Below are 11,740 nucleotides of genomic sequence, written 5' to 3'. Positions count from 1 at the left end.
CCAAAAAGCAGAAATACTGAATGCAGCATCTAAAATCAAACCTTAGATTCATCAACTCTCTGCCACCAAGTCACTAAACTGGTTCTGCTGAACTTCAGACGACTTTTAGTTACCGACTTCATCACTGATCAGAATATTGATGTTTGGTTCCTGACAGAAACATGGTTGGATATCAATAATGACTCATCTGCACTAATTGAATCAGCGCCTCCTGATTACAGTTTTGAAGTGAGAATAGAAAACATGGAAAGTGAGGAAGGGTTGCTACAAAACATCAAGATTCATAGAAACTTTAAGAAGGTTGATTTGGGTCATTTTAACTCTTCAATATCTGGGAATTGAGGTAAAAGTCCATAAATGAGCTCTGATGCTAACTCTATGCAAAATCCCATCATATGTGAAAAAACATCTCTATTGACTTTAATGGGTTTTTATCTGTTATATTCATTGATTCTGACAGTTAAATAATTGTGGGAGATTTCAACAGCATGTTGACGAGCCTGAAGACAGAGGGGATTAAAAGCTGTTAATTGTGCGGTAAAAACTAACAATAATATAGAAGGTCGCACGGGGTTAACTGGGTAGGTTGTTGCTGTCATGATGCGTGTTCCAATAACTTCCAGTGGCTCCTTTGTTGTTGTTACCATCAATTTATTCCATATATCAGCTTAAATACTTCAGACTTTAAAACTGACACATGCTGACCAGGCTAAACCATAATGATGCTAACAATAAACAATATTTAACACGGTCAACAGAAATTATGACCCTCCACCGGCGCACCCGTTTCCTTTACATAGTGAGCCAGCGCGTCAGTACGGCTCTCATTCATACTAAGTGACAGTCACACCCACTTACTACACACCCACCACTAAGTGTCACAGCTGTGCCACAGGTAATGCTTATTTAGATTATTTGGCTTTTACAGCTGTGATATTGTTGATCATTTTGCTTTAATTCACATGTTAACCCAGCAACACGTCATCAAGGACACATTATGGACCTGCTTATCAGGCAGGCTGTGAATATTTCCAGCGTCTGCCTGAGACGCTCCCACGTCAGACGGAGCCCAAACGTTTTCACCAGCACAACCAGCGGCACCAGAAGCTGGTCCAGTGACCGTGGTGCTACTGGGCTCGGTTGGCCAGCAAACGGGCCTGACCAGAACCTCAGAGAGAACCTGTGGAGCCAAGAGGAAGATGAGAGGATTCATGCAGAAGGAGCCATTTTATGCGGCTCCACCTGTTTACTGCGCAGATTCAGCGCCGCTGCAGAGTTTCTGCAGCTTCTCCTTATCAATCAATCAATCAGATTAATTTTATAGCTCATTTCAGCAACAAGGCAGTTCAAAGTGCTTTACTTCATCAAAACACTGAAACCAACAACTGTTGATGTTATTGGCTCCTTAGCAGCAAGTAGACAATATAAACATCACTAACTGCAGCAGCAGCTCTACGATCTGAGACCAGAAACAGTTTCCAGGTTTTTGATAGTAAAATTTAACATGTTTCTCAGTCGATCATTTTGAACTTGAACTCCAGTGAATATCAGTGTTTGTGAAAGTGGAGTCCTACCTGAGCTGCAGAGACACAGCAGCAGCATCAGAGCTGTTTGGTCCATGTTTCCTCTGAATGTGGAGCGAAGCTTCGTCTCTTGATGTGATCAGGATGAGGCTCCAGACTCTGCAGACTTCCTACTTTAAGCTGTTTTATCTGCTACTTCCTGAACGTCACAGTTCACGTCTTTGGCTGCTTTCAGAGAAAACGCCTCCTTCCTAGGAGCTCATGGTGAAGATGGGTTCATACTGGGCTCATACTGGGCCTACTGGGATTCAGGCTTTCACCAGTCTCTGTTGTTCCTGTTTAGTTCAGTGCTTGTTCTGCAAGTGGCGGAGTGGATCCAGGTGTGTTTCATCCACTGAAGGGGAACCTGATGTTGTTGGCAGCAGCAGCTCAGCTTCCCTGCAGCAAGGAGTCACTGCTGAGCAGAACTGAGCCCAGGTGTTGCTGCTATGAAGAGAAGAAACAGAGAGAGAACATAAACCTGATGTCAGCAATAACTGCAGAAAACACAAGCAGGGTTTCCCCCAGGGTCTGATAAGCCTGGCGGCCGCCAGGCTAAGTGTTGCTTATTTATATTACCAGGAAAATAATAAATAAATAAAACATATACATTTCATTTTCTTTTTTTGAAAAAGCCGTATTACATCCCATTTTCTCTCTATCAGTGGAACAGCGGTGACATCAGGGACTGAAGGCTGAGTTATAGTCGCTCTCAACTGTTGGGGTTGAGCGCGTGGAGCCAAGACAGCAGGATGGCGACTATAGTTAAGGTTTAGATTGTAGCCGCCTGGAAGAGCATCTTCCAGTTTGTGTGAACGTAATTCGGCGCGTTCGATACACAACGAACATGCAGAGGTGCAGGAGGTTCTGCGACACGCTGCGCATGCGGCGCCTGCCTCTGTCTATGTTGTAAAGTTATATTATCATGGGCTTTATTATTTTGGTATAAAGGGCCTTTAGCCCCGCCCCCTGGCCTTTAGCCCCGCCCCCTGGCCCGGTGCGCCGCCCAGCGACCAGTTCTCTCTCTGCACTGTAAAGTTTATGTCTGTGGTCCCAGGTGGTCCCAGTTGGTCCCATGTGGTCCCAGTTGGTCCCAGTTGGCCCCAGTTAGTCCCAGTTGGTCCCAGTTGGTCCCAGGTGGTCCCAGTTGGTCCCAGATGGTCCCAGTTGGTCCCAGTTGGTCCCAGTTGGCCCCAGTTGGTCCCAGTTGGCCGGTGCGTTACTGGGTAAGCGGTTCAGCCCAGCATCACGCTGGTTTTAAATGATTTATTATAATTTTTTCTGTCACACGATGCATCAAACCAGGCCAAATGCTTTGTCCCCTCTGCCTGGAGCAGAGTTTGACTTTGGGGCCCCTCTTGCTGCTAGAAACATCAGCATCTCTAGATTGTTGACATGGGAACAAAACAATCTAACTATGAATATTATTCTTTAAACTTTTGCACAGTAAACTTTAAAATCTTAAATTTAAAATCTTTTAATTTATGTTGAAACTATTAAATTTAGCAGCTTTGATTAATAAACAAATGTTACCTTTATGTGTTTGTGTTAAAATATTAGTATTTCTGGGGCCACCGAAGCCCTGGGGGCCTTATGGAGCCGCAGGCTGACTGTGGATTAAACAGAAGAGCAAATAATTGATATTCATTTGAATCGTAGTTTTTGATTTGATGTTTTTAAGACTCTATAGTTGTGGGTTTAAATAGCATTTCACTGCCGATGTTTCCTGTAACATTTAATTACCTTGTAATATTTTTACTTTTCCTCTCTTTTAATACAAAAACACGGTGGATCGTCTTAGAGCCCCGAAAACCAGACGCAGCAAGTTTTCTAGGGAAAACCTGGAGCAAGGATGGAGAGTAGTAGGAGAAAGTAGCAGAGAGGGGAGAAGTGGTCAGTTTCTCCTCCAGGAAGATTCCTGGAACATTTCAAATTATAGATCTGGAATATTTGAATTATTGTTTTTCTGTCTTTGGTCATCAGAGCAGAAAGGCTTCATAGAGGCAGAGAGAGAAATCTAGATATTAATCTGGGTGTTCAGCCTCTGTGTGCTGCCGTGAGCTTGCTGAGTGATGCTAATCTGGATTGAAGCGTCAGCAACATTATCAGCTTTATTGCAACATAACCAGGTTTTTCAGGGTGAATCTAAACTTTAGATCTTCAGCTGGAAAAAGTTGTTTATTTCAAAGAGCTGAGATATTTTAGGTCCATTTAACTCAAAACATTTATTATTTAGCATATTAAACACTACCAGCCCCTTTATGCTGCTGCAGCAACATGCATGCATGAAAATCTAAACTATTATCTCAACATTTGCAGCTCGGAGCCAAAATTCGAGCCGGTTGGCCCAAAGTTGAGTTTGATCGTCGGGTCGGGCTTCTGCGGTGCATTTTTAATAAACCAGCAGGTTTTCTGGCTTTTCTAATTGCTCTGATGGACTAATTACATTTTTTACCTTCATAATTTTACATAAAACATGTTTTTGCATGTTTATCATCTTTTGATAGTATCACAGTTTCCATCTGCTTTGGCCGACTCAATATACTGAATGATGAAATATCCGTCACTAAGCAAAAAGCCACTGACTCTTCAAAATCCCCAAGTAAATTAAACTACAACTTCTGAGTTAAATTTTTTATTCTTTTCTGTAATAATTAGCAATTAACTCCACTAATCTATTAGTCCAGCTAATTATTAGTTTAGCACTAAAGCTAAACAAAAAAGAAAAGATCACCCTGAATTATATGACTGAATGAGTTTCTGAGTGCAGTCAAGTTCAGCTTTCTACTGACAGGTTCAAAACCTTCAAATATTAAAACATTATCTTATTACTAATAATTATCTAGGATAATTTGTGCCTTTTATTTTTAGATTTGTAATTCTGTATTACTCCATGAGTGGTTATACTGTCTTTCAAATTTATTGATCCTAAAAAGGGAAATTAAATTTAAAAAAGCTTGAGTCCTCTACCGCAGGCCTTGGAGTGTGAGTGGTCTTCATAGTATGTTAGCAGTTCCCAAAGGTGTGCTTCTCTGTCTCAAGAGGTCTGATGCATCTTCAGGTATTTGTTTGAGCTACTCTTCCAGTTTAGGGGTCATTACCCCAAGGGTTTCAGTGACCACAGCCACACTCTTTTTAACCTCTAAGACCCAAACTCTTGCATGACATGCATTATTAATTCATCTTTGATATTTGGGCTGAATGGGACCTAATGATTCCAACAACAAAGAATTATCTTTTTACATGATATGTGGATATTATTTTTCTCATAAAAACATTAATTCATTTTAAATCACCATGTTTAGATGGTAAATCTCTACAGTTGCTAACGTTTTGTAAACTTACACCACAACAATAAACACTGACCATCTTGGGTCTTACCTGTAATTTGTTATAATATTCCACCACCACTGAGTCATAAAATAATGACCTAATATGTGGACACCAAACCCCATGTTGGGCAAAATTTAGTATTGTGGACTACACAACCCAAAAGAAGTCATCCACTGATGTGGGCAAACTTTTTCTTAGGTCCTCGGAGGATGAGGCTTTTTTGAGCCTTTGGTATTTCTCTTAGTTTTTTCTGTTCCTTCTGTTCATTTGGGATAGCCACATCATTACAACTGCTTTTCTCTGCTGCTCAGTGATCACCATGTCTAGTTGCTTGACTTTTTGCATTTTGTCTTTCTGTATCTGGAAGTACTACTGGGTCTCTGCTTGTTTATTTGCTACAACCTTGTGTGGCATTTCCTGTTTTAACAAGGTGTGTTCAAGGTTGTATTCCCTTCAGATGTTTCTTTACTCTATTCTGGGTACTTGGTTGTGGTGTTCCATGTATTCTTATCATGATACCATCTTACGTCCTGGTGTTAGATGCAAGGGGACTCTGCATAGCATGCACCCAAGATCTTGCTGGATGTTATAGATCTGGGCTGCTATTGCTCTGATAGGGACTTGCATATGTGCCACTGTGCTTTGTTTCAGTCTAAGCCTTTCTTTCCATTGGTAGCATTGTTTGCTCTCTGTTATAAAACACCATGTTGCTATGGTTATGCATCCAGTAAAGATGCATAACCATAGCTAAATAGCAAAGTATGAAAATATTTCCAAAAATCAGTCCAAATATACAGTATGCAAAACAAAAATGAACTTTTGTCCAAACAAAAGCTATTTTTCCTCCAGAAAGGGAGCAATATAAGTGTAAAAAGTAAAATTCTCAATGAAAGAACAGAGCTACTCCAATGTGCTACAACCTTGAGTGGCACAATTTTCCATACATCATCATCAGCTTTTGTATTCTTATATCAGCGGACTGAATTTTCCTTTTTCCATCCTATTATCTCAGCAGGGCATATGATAACTCTCGATACATAACTGTTTATTGTCTGGGCCTTGTTTCTCTCATTGGACTTGCCTTACAATTTGTAAGTAGAGTGGCTTGCAAAAGTAACCTTAGCCCTTGAACTTTTCCATTTTATTACTTGTTTTTAAAGTGCTATATGAATAAATTTGATACTGACATTATAACCCCAAACATATTTTTTACAAAATTGTATGGTTAAGACAAACACAAAGTGGTATATAGTTGTGAAGTAGAAACAAAACTATACATGATTCAAAACATTTTTTACAAATAAAAGCTAAAAAGTGGCAAAAGTGTTGAGTCGCCTTTTGCTGAGTGCATCCAATTGCCTTAAGAAGTTGCTTGATGACTGCTAATGACTAAATATAGTCCACCTGTTTGTAATCTAATTCCAGTTAAAAAACTCCTCTATGACTGTCTCAAAAGTTGGGTAAGGAAATATTAGTGCACAAGAGCATCATGAAGTGCAAGGAACACACCAGACAGGTTAAGGATAAAGTTGTGGAGAAGCTTGAATCAGGCTTAGGCTATAAATAGGTTTTCCAAGCTTTGAACATCTCACAGAGTACTGTTCCATGAATAATCTGGAGATGGAATAAGAATGGCACAGCTGTGAACCTACCAAGACAAGGCCATCCACCTAAACTTACAGGCTGAAGAATAAAAGCAATGATCAGAGATGCAACCAAGAGGTCCCTGGTTGCTGTGCACCAAATGCAGAGATAGCCACACCTCAGGTGGGGGAATCTGTACACAGTACAACTATTGGTCATGCACTGCACAAATGTGATTTTATGGAAGAGTACCAATTAAAAAAGCCATTGTATATAGAAAACCATAAGACATCCCATTGTCAGTTTGCCAGAAGCCATGTTGGGATACAGCAAAAACGATAACACAAGACCAAAATGTAACTTTTTGGCAAAAATGGAAAGCACAACTTATGGTGGAGAATGGACATTGCACATCACCCTGAACACACCTTCCCTACTGACTAACATGGTGGTGGCAGCATCATGCTCTGGGGTTGTTTTCCTTCAAGGACAGGGAAGATTAAGAGTTGATTGTAAGATGGATTGAGCCAAATACAGGGCAGTCTTTGAAGATAGCCTGCTGGAGTCTGCAAATGATTTGAGGCTGGGGCAGAGGTTTAACATCCAGCAGGACAATGACCTTAAACATAATGCCAGATCTACAATGGAATGCTTTAAATTAAAACATATTTATGTGTTAGAATGGCCAAGTCAAAGTCTAGACATAGACTCAATGGAGAATCTTTGGCAAGATCTGAAAACTGTCGTCAAGTCAGGTTTATTTGTATAGCACATTTCAGCTGCAAGGCAATTGAGTGCTTTACATCAAAGAAACACAGAACTAAAGTCATAAAATAACACATTTACCTTAAAAAAGAAAACAAAGAAATTAAATTCAAAGTAAAATCAAAATTAAAATCATATATTAAATACATTGATACATGTGCCATTGATTAAGATTCAGAAACAACTGTAAATAGGTGTGTTTTTAGTCTTGAATTAAAGGAATTCAGTGTTTCAGCTGTTTTGCAGTTTTCTGGAAGTTTATTCAACATTTGGTGTGCTTTGAACCTAAATTATGCTTTAAAATGTTTGATTCTGGTTCTGAGGATGTAGAGCAGACCAAAATCAACCAAATGTTAGCAGTGGAGTGCGAAAATAGTTTGGTGAAAAAATGGCTCTCTTATGGTTTATATTTCTTTTAATCCATGCACATATTCCACACATTTATTATTTATAATATTTCAAATTAACAATATTTGATCAAAATATATATCAATTCTGTATATTTTTAGGTGCCACATACATTCCAAGGTTGGTCAAAAGGTTGGGTTTAGGAATGCAACTAACTTTTATGAAATATGCAGTCTTATAGCACAAAGTAATCATATTGCCAACTCATCCCAAGTGTAAAGAGCACACACAAATTAGAAGGACATTGCAAGAATTAGCAGGACCTTCCGGCAAACAACCAATCTCAATAAGAGCTTGTGTGAATATTCATGAGGTCTTGCAATACACAAAAGTGCCACAGGAGGCACTTTGGTGATACATAAATTATACACAAAATCAGGTTTATGTGAATTAAAGGACATCTCGGTTTCTTTTTTTTTTGTTTGTTTGTTTTAGCATGTTTGGGCTTAATGAATCAATAGAAACCTTTCCACGTTTTTAGATTTTTATCAAAATTAGCAGGACTCGGCTCATGTCCTGCTAATTCAAAATGTCCGTCTAGTGTGGTGTGTATTCTAATGAAATGTCCTTGTAAACCACATTTACCAACAGACACACACGCACACACAAGCACACACACACACCTACACACACACATTTTTTGCATGTTTAGTTTTAGCTATCAGAGTTTAGGATCACAGTTAAATGTTATATTTTTGTAAGTTTGGTAATTGTATTTTTGATCATTAATAATTTAAAATCAGTTTGACGTTCAGACCAGTTAATATGCAGATAATTGAAACAGTTGATTTATCCTGTTTAACACTCTATTCCTTGGTTGTCTTCATCCAAGTGAAGGATGATATTGTAAAAAGGATTATGTGTGAACTTAATATTTCTTGTGAGAAAAATAAACAGAGTTTTTAACAAAGAAAGGTAATGTAAGACATTTGTTGAACAAATAAATGAGATTGAATCTGGATCCCAAAGAGAGCCCTCTGGTTGTCATTACTAAATCCTGTTTACTATTCGTCAAATTGCTCACATCACTACTACAGCAGCCCTGACGCTGGGGACCGGTAACAGATCATGGGGGCTCGTCCGGGATCAGCAGGCCACACCTAGTTGCATGTTCCTGGAGCCAGGAGTGACCCAGTGTGTAGCAGAGAGGCCAGTAACCAGTTGAAAGGTGTACCAGCCTACGGAGTGATGGACTGAGGACCCATGCATTTGAGGTCAGCAAGATGTTGTCCGCTGAGAGAAAGCACATATTATGGAGCTTCAAGAAGTTACATCAGCTAACAGGTAGCTAAGCTCACCTCACTGCAACTTCTCTAGGAGACGTTGAAGGAATGGCCTCCAGTCAGCTGATGCAAAATAATACAGAAAGTTGTGTTGAGTATCTGACTAACTACCTGACATGTCCAAAAAATCTGGGCAGGAAGGATCAGCGCTTGCTGTTGCTAAAGAGGCTGAAATGCATCATAGATGAGACCATGGGGAGACGCAGTTTACTGTCCTTAGAAGACAAAGCAAGTACGAGTGAGCGGACCGTTTCCCCTGTTCAGCCACAAAAGGGCGATTGTGACAGATATTCAGACATTATTGACCCGCTTTGACTGCATTGGAGCTCAGTTAAGCCAAGTCTTGTCTACTCCAGCCTCCCCAGACCTGGAGAGATGGAGTCCAACACCACCACACAGCAGCAGATTTGAAGGAAATTGCCAAGTTGTCAAGACAATATTATGAAGGAGGTAATGTCCCAGTTCAACCAGTCTATTGCAGAGTTTTGACCCATTTTTACAGTGCAGGTAGAACTAGAAAAACCTGCAGACTGAAAGGAGCCTGAAGTGCCAGTTCATGTCCCAACTCAACTCTTTTCTTGTGTCCTTGTAGCAGAGCTGAAGGTCAAAGCCAGGAGAAGCAAGAGGAACTCAGGTGTGTTTGATCCACTGAAGGGGAACCTGATGTTGTTGGGAGCAGCAGCTCAGCTTCCCTGCAGGAAGGAGTCACTGCTGAGCAGAACTGAGCCCAGTTGTTGCTGCTATGAAGAGAAGAAACAGAGAGAAATCTAGACATTAATCTGGGTGTTCAGCCTCTGTGTGCTGCCGTGAGCTTGCTGAGTGATGCTAATCTGGATTGAAGCGTCAGCAACATTATCAGCTTTATTGCAACATAACCAGGTTTTTCAGGGTGAATCTAAACTTTAGATCTTCAGCTGGAAAAAGTTGTTTATTTCAAAGAGCTGAGATATTTTAGGTCCATTTAACTCAAAACATTTATTATTTAGCATATTAAACACTACCAGCCCCTTTATGCTGCTGCAGCAACATGCATGCATGAAAATCTAAACTATTATCTCAACCTTTGCAGCTCTGAGCCAAAATTCGAGCCGGTTGGCCCAAAGTTGAGTTTGATAGTCGGGTCGGGCTTCTGCGGTGCATTTTTAATAAACCAGCAGGTTTTCTGGCTTTTCTAATTGCTCTGATGGACTAATTACATTTTTTACCTTCATAATTTTACATAAAACATGTTTTTGCATGTTTATCATCTTTTGATAGTATCACAGTTTCCATCTGCTTTGGCTGACTCAATATACTGAATGATGAAATATCCGTCACTAAGCAAAAAGCCACTGACTCTTCAAAATCCCCAAATAAATTAAACTACAACTTCTGAGATGAATTTTTATTCTTTTCTGTAATAATTAACTCCACTAATCTATTAGTCCAGATAATTATTAGCACTAAAGCTAAACAAAAAAGAAAAGATCATCTTTCTTGTTTGAGTTTAAATATTTCCAATCAGTCAATCTGAAAAACTTTATTGCAGTCAGCCGACTTGCAGCATTAGGTGGGGGAGGGGCATTGATGCTCTGCAGAAGAAAAGTAACAACCCAAAACAAAATATTTGCTTTTGAAGCTGATTTTTAAAATGAACATCATCAGTAAACAGAAAATACACCAAAAACTTCATGTTGTTTAAATTCTCTTTAATCCTATTTAACTTTTCACAAAGCTGCAGATATAAAACACAAACATTCCTCTAAACCAGAGTAAACTTCTTCAGTTTTAACCCTAAATGTGTTTTATTTTGTTAAATAGGGTTTCTATGGTAACCAACAGCATGACGTCAACTCCCCAAACAAACAGCAAATATACAATCATTCAAAAAAGAAATGTGACAATCAGAACATGGAGTTCAGATACTTCCATCTTCAACAAAAACACCTTTAAACTTTAAATACTTCACTAAAACACAATAAAGCTACAATTTAAGGAACTTTTTCAAATATTCATTCCTGCTAGAAACTATTAACCAGCTGTGTTTCAACCTTTTAGTGTTTTACAAATAAAATACAATGTGGAACATTCACACCAGTCCTGTTTGATCCGCTGTAATTTACTCCAGTTTGTTTGCCTAGTCCAGTGCTTCTCAATTATTTTCCGTTACGCCCCCCCTAGCAAGAAGAAAACTATTCGCGCCCCCCACTCCCCACCGTGATTATCCATCTCTGCATAACATTTTTTCCTTATTAACATTTTTTTCGCTGAAAAAACTCTAGCGGCTTATCGGCGTGATTGGGATGTAACATATTTAAGTGACGCGCTAATTTATTTGGCTTCATGCTGTCCGCTGCGAGCATTTTTAGACACAGCAAACACACCGGTCTTTCCTCTTCTCCAACTGTAGTCACAGTGAAGCCAAGCGCTAAATACGCTTTGTCGTATTTCCTCTTCTTAGCTTTCGGTTAACTTTCTGTTGTCTCATTATCTTTGTCTCTCTCCGCTTTTCTTTTCATCCCTGTGAAAAACTTTTTCATGTTGGGGGTTGTTGAATAACGGAGGCCATAGACAGAACGCAGTCGGAGCTTTTTGTTGACTTAACACTGCTAACCAAGGCAAACCGGTTGTCTTGTAAGTCGTAAAATGTTGCACTGTCGCAAACGTGACAGAAGTAACAATGAGAGCGCCACTGCCGCCTACTGTGCGCAATTACACTTTATACTAGTATGGCCAAAAAAAGCCTGTTCCCCAGGATCACACGCCCCCCCAGGTATCGCACCGCGCCCCCCAAAGGGGGCCCGCCCCACTATTTGAGAAGCACTG

Source organism: Poeciliopsis prolifica, unplaced genomic scaffold (assembly GCF_027474105.1).
Source record: "Poeciliopsis prolifica strain line A6 unplaced genomic scaffold, Auburn_PproV2 SCAFFOLD004, whole genome shotgun sequence".
Classification (NCBI taxonomy): Eukaryota; Metazoa; Chordata; class Actinopteri; order Cyprinodontiformes; family Poeciliidae; genus Poeciliopsis; species Poeciliopsis prolifica.
The sequence above is the reverse complement of the archived record's forward strand: the minus strand, read 5'-3'. Positions refer to the sequence as shown.